The sequence below is a fragment of the Eriocheir sinensis genome, chromosome 54, assembly GCF_024679095.1.
Source record: "Eriocheir sinensis breed Jianghai 21 chromosome 54, ASM2467909v1, whole genome shotgun sequence".
NCBI classification, from domain to species: domain Eukaryota; kingdom Metazoa; phylum Arthropoda; class Malacostraca; order Decapoda; family Varunidae; genus Eriocheir; species Eriocheir sinensis.
Genome location: NC_066562.1, coordinates 10,189,179 through 10,198,913, shown reverse-complemented (window position 1 = coordinate 10,198,913; position 9,735 = coordinate 10,189,179). Strand labels below are relative to the sequence as shown.

At 42.4% G+C, this 9,735-nt stretch overlaps 1 long non-coding RNA gene across 1 annotated transcript; it reads left to right on the top strand.

Annotated features, from left to right (window-relative positions):
• Positions 1 to 46: 46 nt before the first annotated feature.
• LOC126983758 (uncharacterized) lies at positions 47 to 5,426 on the top strand. Its single transcript, XR_007736225.1, has 2 exons — positions 47 to 1,339; positions 1,427 to 5,426. It is a non-coding gene; the product is annotated as an uncharacterized LOC126983758 (long non-coding RNA).
• Positions 5,427 to 9,735: the final 4,309 nt, after the last annotated feature.

Sequence of the window (9,735 nt, the reverse complement as noted above, 5' to 3'; positions counted from 1 at the left end):
ATCTCCCTTCTCGTCCCGCTCTTATATACTCCCGTATACTCCTTTACTCCCCTTTCCCCTCACCCTTAGCCATGTCACAACCCTCACTCCCTCTACCCTTAATCCCCCCTTTCTCCACCCTTACCTCCCCCTTATATGCCCTTTTTTCACGCTTTTTACCCCTTTTACTCAGACCCTTAGTCACGTCACTACCTCTTCATTCACCCTTAGAAGCCCTTATATTTAAACTCTTAGCCATGTTACTACTCTTTTACCCTTAGACCCCGCCCTCCACCCTTTCTTCACCCTTAGAATTCCATAATGAAGCCTCCCATCACCCTTTTCCGCTACCCTTAGAATTCCATAATGAAGCCCCCCATCACCCTTTTCCGCTACCCTTAGAAATCCTTACACGTATTCAGACCCTTAGCCCGTTATACACCCTTAGCTTCCCTTTTCACCCCTTTCCATTCCCCGCTTCCCTTAGCACTTCCCCCTTAGTCCTCCTTTCCCCTTAGCAAATACGGCGCTCCCCTTACCCCCCTTCCCTTTACCATTAGTGTGCCCTCCCCGTCCCCAACACCCCTGCCACCCCTTACTCACTTCCCCTTAAAAATGATCCTCCCCCTTACCACCCCCGTATTCCTCGCCCCCATTACCTAAGGCGCCCCCCCACATGACTATCACCCATTAACACCCCCCTTTCCCTTCCCTCCCATTACCTAAGGCGCCCCATTCCCCCTCTCCCCCTCCCCTAAACCCTATTAATTTAAGGGGTGCGATTCTGAAACCCCTTTGAAATGGAGTCTAATCCCTCATCCCATTAATGTTAAGGGTTTCAATTCCCTTCCCTTTGCATTCCGAACCCTTTATCAGAGTTACCCCTTTACCCCCCGTTATAGGGTCGCTGCCCCCCCCTGACACCCATACATAGACCCTCCCCCCTAGACCCTCCCCTGTGTGTGTGTGTGTGTAAGAGAGAGAGAGAGAGAGAGAGAGAGAGAGAGAGAGAGAGAGAGAGAGAGAGAGAGAGAGAGTTATGAATGTGTGTGCGTGTGATGCAAAAGATCAACACAATACCTGCCAACTTTGTATTATCACTCAGCATAAGATTAGTGAGTCGAGCTGCCTGTCTGTCTGTCCCTGAGGTGGTCTAGACTCCATTGAAAAGTTCTATTAACAGACTGAAGTATTATAAGTTGGGTACAAAAAAGTAATTCGTCAGGCAGTGTATTGAGGTTGCTCTGTGGGTTGCATAGGGTTAAGCATTGAAAGGTTATCTTAGGTAAAAAAAGAAGATTACAAGAAGTTAGTTGTGTCAAAATTGAACTGAAATGTCTTAAGTTAGATACGAAGAAAGGTCGGGTTGTCTTAAGTAAAAAAGTATTAAAAGAAGTTAGTTATGTCAAAATTTAACTGAAATGTCTTAAGTTAGATACGAAGAAAGGTCGGGTTGTCTTAGGTAAAAAAATATTATAAGAAGTTAGTTGTCGAAATTCAACTAAAATGTCATAAGTTAGGTTCAAAGAAAGGTCAAATAAATTAATAACAAGGGGATGCTTTCACTGGGTTAAGCATTGAAGGGTTGTCTTAGGAAAAAAATATTATAAGTTAGTTGTCAAAATTGAACTAAAATGTCTTAAGTTAGATACGAAGAAAGGTCAAAGAAATTAATAACAAGGGGATGCTTTCACTGATGGATTGTAAGACTCTAAACATACACACACACCCACACCCACACACACACACACACACACACACACACACACACTCATACATACGTGCAAGCACAAAATAAGCATTTCCTCCATTATATTTATTTTTTCCTTCCGTCCTTTCTTTCCTTCTTTCCTTTCCTTCTTCATCTAGTTATATCTTTTTCTTTCCCTTAACACACACACACACACACACACACACACACACACACACACACACACACACACACACACACACACACACACACACACACACACACACACACACACACACACACACACACACACACCCTTGAAGATAGCACACTGAAAAGATTATGGAGTGTACTGAAATTATTTAACTGTGAATTTGTTGAGGTCTTCCCCTAAAAAAAAAATAATAAAAATAAGTCTTCTAAAGTATTTAATGTAGTGTTGAATTATTTTTAAGCAAGCATGCAAAAACTGAATGGCTGTGTGAGTGTTTAAAGTTAATTTGACATATTTGGGACATTTTTGGGGGACATTTAGTTGACTTACCTTACCAAACTCATCTTACAATACATTACCTTCCGTCCTTACTTAGACTTTCCTTAATACGCAAATACATACATTCATATATACACTACTATCTAGGCGTGATCCTGTTCAAATGCCAGATTATAAGGCAGTATGTTATATCCCTTATCCAGCTAACTAAACTCATAATTTCTCTTGGCATTACTCTCGTATCATAAACATAAAACATTATCTTTTTTTTTTTTTTTTTTTTTTTTTTAGTTCTCAGATCAAGGGATGTTTTGATTGTGTTTCCTCCAAATGATAAAACTCACTAATTCTTTTTGATATTGCTTCTTCTGTCCCTTTTTTTTGGTAATAGTAATACAAACACAAAATTCTAAGTGTGGTCATGTTTGAGTATCGCTTCTGAAGATCTGATTTCGCTTCATATGATTGATAATACTTCTAAATTCTTGTCATTACTTCTGTATTTTTTTTTTTTTTTTAATCATACGAACACAAATCTAAGTGTGGTTCTGTTAGCTCGTCTCATTTACAAACGTCTCTAGGTAAATCTTGTTATTACTTTTGCACTGTTTTTCAAGAGTATTAACACAAACAGAAGTACAACATCTTAAGTGTGTGACCTGTTTAAGATATTACTGTTGAAGACCTTATTTAGCTTCACTGAATTAACAAAACTCACTAATTCTTCTTGGTATAAACACAAACTTAACATAATCACAGACTTATCAGAAACAACTTAACATAATCATGAATCTAATTAACAAACACACATATCGAACATCAACAAAACAACACCTGGTAGATATTACTGTCGAAGACCTTATTTAGCATCGTTGAATTGACAAAACACTAATTCTCGGTATAAACACAGACTTAACCTAATCACAGACATATCAGAAACAACTTCGCATAATCACAAACCTAATTAACAGACACATTTCGAACATCAACCAAACAACACCTTGACAAAACACTAATTCTCGGTATAATAAACACAAATTTAACATAATCACAGACTCATCAGAAACAACTTAACATAACCATAATAATTAACAAACAAAAATCTCGAACATCAACAAAACAACGCCTGGCAGTAAGCTTGCTAAATGTTCCCTTGTCAGTCCCTTCACGCCTCCACCTTTTAGAGTCAACGCGATCCATCACTCACACACAGTCCCTCGTCTGATAAGGTATCTAAGCCCACACAGCAGCGTAGGTGATAGGTTCAGTAACACCAGCGAGGGAGGATGTCAGGGTTACATGATAAAGGATTGAATGCCATAAAACACCCTTTATAGTATCATATCAGTGAGAGCATCGGGTTAGATAGCGATGTTACGAATGGATTAGGTCAGAAATGGAAGCAATTCGTCTGTAATAAGATCAGATGCCATTTAATCCCCTTCATAGAATCTGGCAAAAGGTTAGATAGTGATGGTAAGGGTGTTGAGTACCCTAAATAAAAGAATCAGTTTCGGTAGTGACAAATTGTAGGATTGAGCGCCATAAAATTCCCATTATAGGCTCAGGGACAGGATTGGATTGCATAGTGATGTTGCAAGGGTGTTAAGTCCCCTTGCACATCAGGATCAGAAACGGCAGCGACTATTTTAATATGAGATCGAATACCTTATAGTCCCCTTATTAGGATCAACGGCAGCCTAGGTTTGGACAGTGATATTCAAAGTGCCATCTAAGAGGATTAAGTCCCCTTGAGTATTAGGATCAGAAACGGCAGCGACTTGTGAATAATAGGATCCAATTCCATATGTGTTTCCTTATTGTGATTTTAAAAGTGCCATGGAAGAGTATTAAGTCCCCTTTGTGTAGTAGGATCAGTTTCGGCAGCGACTTGTAGGATCGGATGCCTTTTAAGTAAGTTCTAAGTGTTTGTGTGTTTAGGTTAATGGCGCCTCCTTACGCCTCTATACCCATGAAAGAGTATGGCAGCGACTTGTCTGTAATAGAATCGAATGCCTCTAAGTAGAATCTAAGTATGCTTTTCTATGTGTTTTTAGTTTAGTGGCGCCCCCTTACGACTCTATACTCCACCATTCCTGCCATTCAGTGTGCCATAACGTGTGTAGTATTAAGGGTCCCGTTTGAAGTGCCATTAAGGGGGTCGTTTCCCAAGTGCCATTATGCCTTATATCTCTCCACTAAGTGCCTTGAAATGTGCCAAGTTTGGTTGTTAGCTTTATCGAGTTGTTTTCGTTCTTTTGTTCTAGCGTTTTGTGGAGTATTGTGGAGTGCGGCGTTGGTATAGATGTTTGTTAATGTGCAATTCCACTTAGAAAGGTGTGCTCGCCATTTCGTACGTACTCGCCTTTCCAGTTAGTACGCACGTAAGGGGAGGGTGGCGAAAAGTTACTCTGGAGACCTGTGCGTAAAAATATAGAAAGCATGCAAAGATTTCTCCCGACAACTCCAGTTAGTACGCACATAAGGGGGAAAATACTCTGCCAGACCTGTAAAGACGGCTCACGATACGTCCAATTAGTACGCACATATACCCTCCTTGAAAAACAAGTCCTTCAAAAACACAATTATTTTCGGGGCGCGAGTTGAGGCCCTTTATCATTGTCCGCGTACAAATTGGGTTACATGAACTGCGTAGTGCGTACGAATTGGCGAGCACACAACACACCGTTAAGTACCTTCCGGAGCGCATAAAGGCGATAATCTGTCTTGTCATCATCAAAATATGGCTGTGTGAATATTTTTTTTTATCGTAACTTAAGAACATTCCCTTATCAGTGCGTGTGTGTGTGTGTGTGTGTGTGTGTGTGTTATTTATAAGATAACAACGAAGGACAGCTTGTGATAATGAACTTCAATAACTGTTTCCTTCAAGAATTGGTTGTGAAGAAAAGATAAGAATATAACACAAGAAAAATAGAAAAATTACTCAGAATGTTCACGTTAGGAATTATGTTTTTTTTTTTTTTTTGTCCTGTTTTTTTTTTTTTACTGTAATTTATTTGTCATTTTTTTATCATTCCCGTTTTATATTTTGTGTTTTATCCAAGTCTTCCATGCCTGTGTTCATTCATATGTTTGTTATTCATCTTTTTGAAATGTTCTCATCTTCATTTTTTATACCGAAAGTTTTATACATATATACAAACTGTTTGCCTTCATTCATTCACGGTCGTATTATTCATCTTTTTATTGTACTCATCTTCATTTGTTTCTATTTTTTGTTTTTTTTTTGTTTTTTACCGGCAGTCTTTACGTACAAATTTAGTTTCATTCCTGTATTAATTCACATATCATCTTCATCACTCAGTTTTTATCATCATTCATCCACTATCTCCCCATCTTTACTTGTTTTGTACCGACAATCTTCCTTACGTACAAAATCAATGTCTCGATTCTGTATTAATTCACCTATCATACATTATTACACCATTCCCCTCATCGTTCATTCATTATTTCTCATTACGGACGCCTGTGTATGTGTGTGTGTGTTTCTCTGTCACACTTGGCCGCTCCAGTGCAAGTGTAAGGCCGAGAAAAGTAGAGTCTGTTGTGTGAAGCCGTCCAGTGTGAGGAGAGAATCTGTGAGCAGCTTAGTTTGTCCGCTGCTGCGAAATCCTCAGCTGTGATTGTAAGAGGCCGCAGACTGATCTTGTTAAATTTATCTATGTTTCTTTTTCTCTGTCTCTCCCTGTGGCTGCTTAAGTTAAGTGGCCACAGACTGAAGACTTGTTAAATTATTGCATATGTTTATTTTTCCCTGTCTTTTTCCGTGGCTGCTAAGGTTAAGTGGGCACAGACGGAGTGTTCGCAAAAGGTTATACTTCTGTTTCTTCGTCTGTGTTCCCTTCTGTGGCCGCTGTGTCTGTACGGAACGATGTCTTGTAAATCTGCTACCCATCTGTCTGTATCCCAATTAATCTGTAGCTGCTGTGATGCGTTCTGTGTCTGTAAAGAGAAGACATTTGTTAATCTGAAGCAACCAATTTGTCAGTGTCTCCATCTGTGTGTACGGAGAGAAAAATTTTGAACCTGTACCTAATCTGTCTTCTTATCAGTCTGCTATCCATCTGTCTGTGTCCCAATCTGTGGCTGCTGTGATGCGTTCTGTGTCTGAAGGGAGAAGACGTTTGCTAATCAGGAACCACCAATTCGTATGTGTCTCCATCTGTGTGTACGGAGAGAAAAATTATGAACCTGTACCTAATCTGTCTTATCAGTCTATGGCCGCTTGTAGGAAGAGGAAACTTGCGAATCTGTACCAGACTTTGCACGCCGGTTCAGAAAAAGAGAGAAACAAAATCCACAAGCTCCTAAATCGTCTTCGGTGTTGTAATACGTAGACTCGCGTGCGTGTGCTCGTGTGTTCCCTCCCGTAAACAACAACAACAAAAAGGATTGAGTCTAAACTGTTTACACCGAACCGGCCTGAGTTTACACCACAGACACACACACACACAAGTGGACATTGGACACCCGCGGACACTTACCCCGCCCCCCTCTCCCCCGGCCCTACCCCCAGTCCCCTCTTTTCCCTCTCTAACCCTCCCAGCCCCTCTCTAGACCCCCCCCTATAGCCTCCCAGCCCCTTCCTCTACCAGTCCCCTCTTTTCCCGCTCTAGTCTCCCCCCCCCACTAGCCACCCAGCCCCTTTCTCCCTTCCTCTTCTACCCCCCTCTAGCCCCTCACCTCTCCCCTAGTCACCCCAGCACCCCCCTCCCCCCCTTCTTGCACCCCTATCCCCTCTCTAGCCACCTCTTCTCCCCGCTTTCCTCCCTTCCCCCTATCCCCCTCAGCACCCCCCAGTTCTCTCTACCCGTTCCCCTTCTCCTTCTAGCCCCTTCCCCTTCCCCTACCCTCTCCAGCCCCCACCCACCTCTAACCCCTGTACCCTCTCTTCAGGTGTCCCCCGTGGGTGTCCGTCCCCCGAGGTCCCCATGTCCCCACGTGTCCCCGTGGGTCCCCGCCCCAGGTGTTCCCATGTGCCCCCCAGGTGTTCCCATGCGTGCCACTCCCCCGGTGTCCCCCGTGCGAGCTGCCCCGCGTCGTACAAAGGCCGCGAGTTGTTTCGTGACCTATTTGGTAACAAGCTTTACTGAAGGAGCTGGGAGGTCACGTGTCCCGCTGGTCAGGGCTGCACCCCCCCCCAGCTCCCCCTCCTCCCTCCTCCTCCTCGTGCCCCCATCCCGACCTCTTATGTACTGATGGTGATGATGGCGAGGTGGTGATGGTCGGGGTATCCCCGGCCGTGTGTGTCCGCGCGCTCTCTCTCTCGTCAAAATTTACCTATAATGCTTTTTTTTTCTTCCATCAGAATTAGATCATCTTTTTTTTTATTTCTCTTCTTAATTTCTCTCGTTTTAGAGTCCTTTATTTTCCTGGTTCCCTCTGTTTCTCTTCTATTTTTTTCTTCGTTCGTCTAAAATTTCCTTCTTTTCTCTCCTGCGCCTCCTGTTATATCATAGCTTTTCTCTGTATCTCTCTCGTTTTACCCAGTTAAATTTTCCTTCTGTCTCCCTTTTATTTCCTTCGTTCGTCTCTTTTCCTGCTTGTCAAACTTAGTATTTTTTTCTTCGTTCGTCTAAAATTTCCTTCATTTCTCTCCTGCGCCTCCTGTTATATCATAGCTTTTCTCTGTATCTCTCGTTTTACCCAGATAAATTTTCCTTGTCTCCCTTTTATTTCCTTCGTTCGTCTTTTTTCCTGCTTGTCAAACTTAGTATCAAGACCAGTTTCTACTATAAGGCTTTTGTTGTATAATCTCTTCATACAAGGTGGTGGTGACGGGTCTTTGCCTCTTAAAAACTCTTGTATAGATCAAACACACACTTTACTTCGCTTCTTACACCTCGATCTATAGTTTCCTTTTACTCGAACTCATTAATAGCCTAAGTATACCAACCAGTGTCCTTCCTTTCCCTTCCTTCCCTTCCCTGTGTGTCGGAGTGTCGCTTTGTATACCCAGTCAACTAACTTCTAATAACCTCTACTAACCCTTCCCTGCCCTCACTGCTTCACTACTAACCCTTGTTGACTTAGTTTTAGCCCTAATGTTGCCTGTTGTAAGTTAGTGGTGGCGGGAAGTAGCTTTAGTTAGGCTAAGATGAGAGTGAGACGACTGCGCGCACGGGCTGGGAGGCGAGATAGACCAACGGGCCGTGTTCTCCAACGCTTCGGAACTCACACCCACCCACATTTGATAAGGCTTTTGTAGACGTAGTGGGTTTGTCCATGGGTTGTTTTAGGAGCCTAGTGATAGTTTGACAAGGCTTCTACACCATGAACGTCAAAAACACCCATGGGAACCCGGCTAACCTCTTTTGTGGTCTTGGGTAATAGTTGTGAGTCGAAAGCGTCTAAGATTACGAACCGATCCACTTTATATTAACACACGAAGGCGAGGACGAGGCCATCGGGAAAGGAAGCGAGGAGACGAGGCGAGCGAGATCACTTAACAAATCTTGACCACTTTGCCCTGAACGGTACAAAAAGGGGTATTCTGAGGCATTACTCGATAAACTAAGTGACAGATAGAATGTTTTGATTAACGAATTTTGATACACTCAGACCAAGCGAATACGGAGGAAATAGAGACTTCGACCGATGGAAAGGAAAACATTTGGTAGGATCAGAAAATTTCGATGTTTACTCTGAAACTGGAAAATATAAAATAGGAACATCCATATAATTGTGAAAAGAATAATGCAACAAAAATTTCTTGCGCGAACTCAAAATGGCGTTGAATTTGAAACTTTATAAAATGGTGATGAATTGAAATGAAGAAAAACTAATAAAATATCTAGAGCAAACCTTATTCAATCGACGTTTACTTTGAGACTTGTTAAAATAGCGGCAAATCCTGACCATGATATAACACAAAAAAATTCATAAAATCGTGTGAAACTTATTCAATTTAGGCGCGTGATTGATGCGCCGTTTGTTATTCAATTTCAAGTTATCACGAGCAAAAGACGTCACCAATTAATAAAGTTACCCGTCAATAAAGTCATCAATAAGTATCAATACCTCGGGAAAGACCATCGTTACACTACTAAAAAAAACTAAACTGGTACAAGAAAAACCGTAATACTGTCACGATTCTCAGATCTCGGCCATTAGAACAAAACCAAAGTCACGTTTAGCGCACGGTACCGATAATGCCGTTGGGAAGCCTTGCATAAAAAGTCCCATCGGTGCAGACTGTCCCGCGCGGGCTGTGTGCCGGACCCCACCAAAGCTCAAGACGGTACGTGCGTTCGTTGACCGCTCGGTGTCCTCTGCGGGGCCATGAACTTGTCCCGAGGCATGGCAGCGAGTGGTGACGTGCGTTCTGTACCCTGCAAGCACCTTTATAGTTGTTTTTTGAGACTCACGCGGCCGGCAAACACCTCAGTGACAGCCGCCAACCACACCGCACAAAGAACAGGAGAGAGTGGCCATTTCATCACAGGCGCCATCTTGTTCCCAAAAGAGCCCCGCGAAATTCAAATTGGTGCTGATTCAATCTTTTTTTTTCCCTATCACCAATTTGAATTTCGCGCGGATCTTTTGGTAT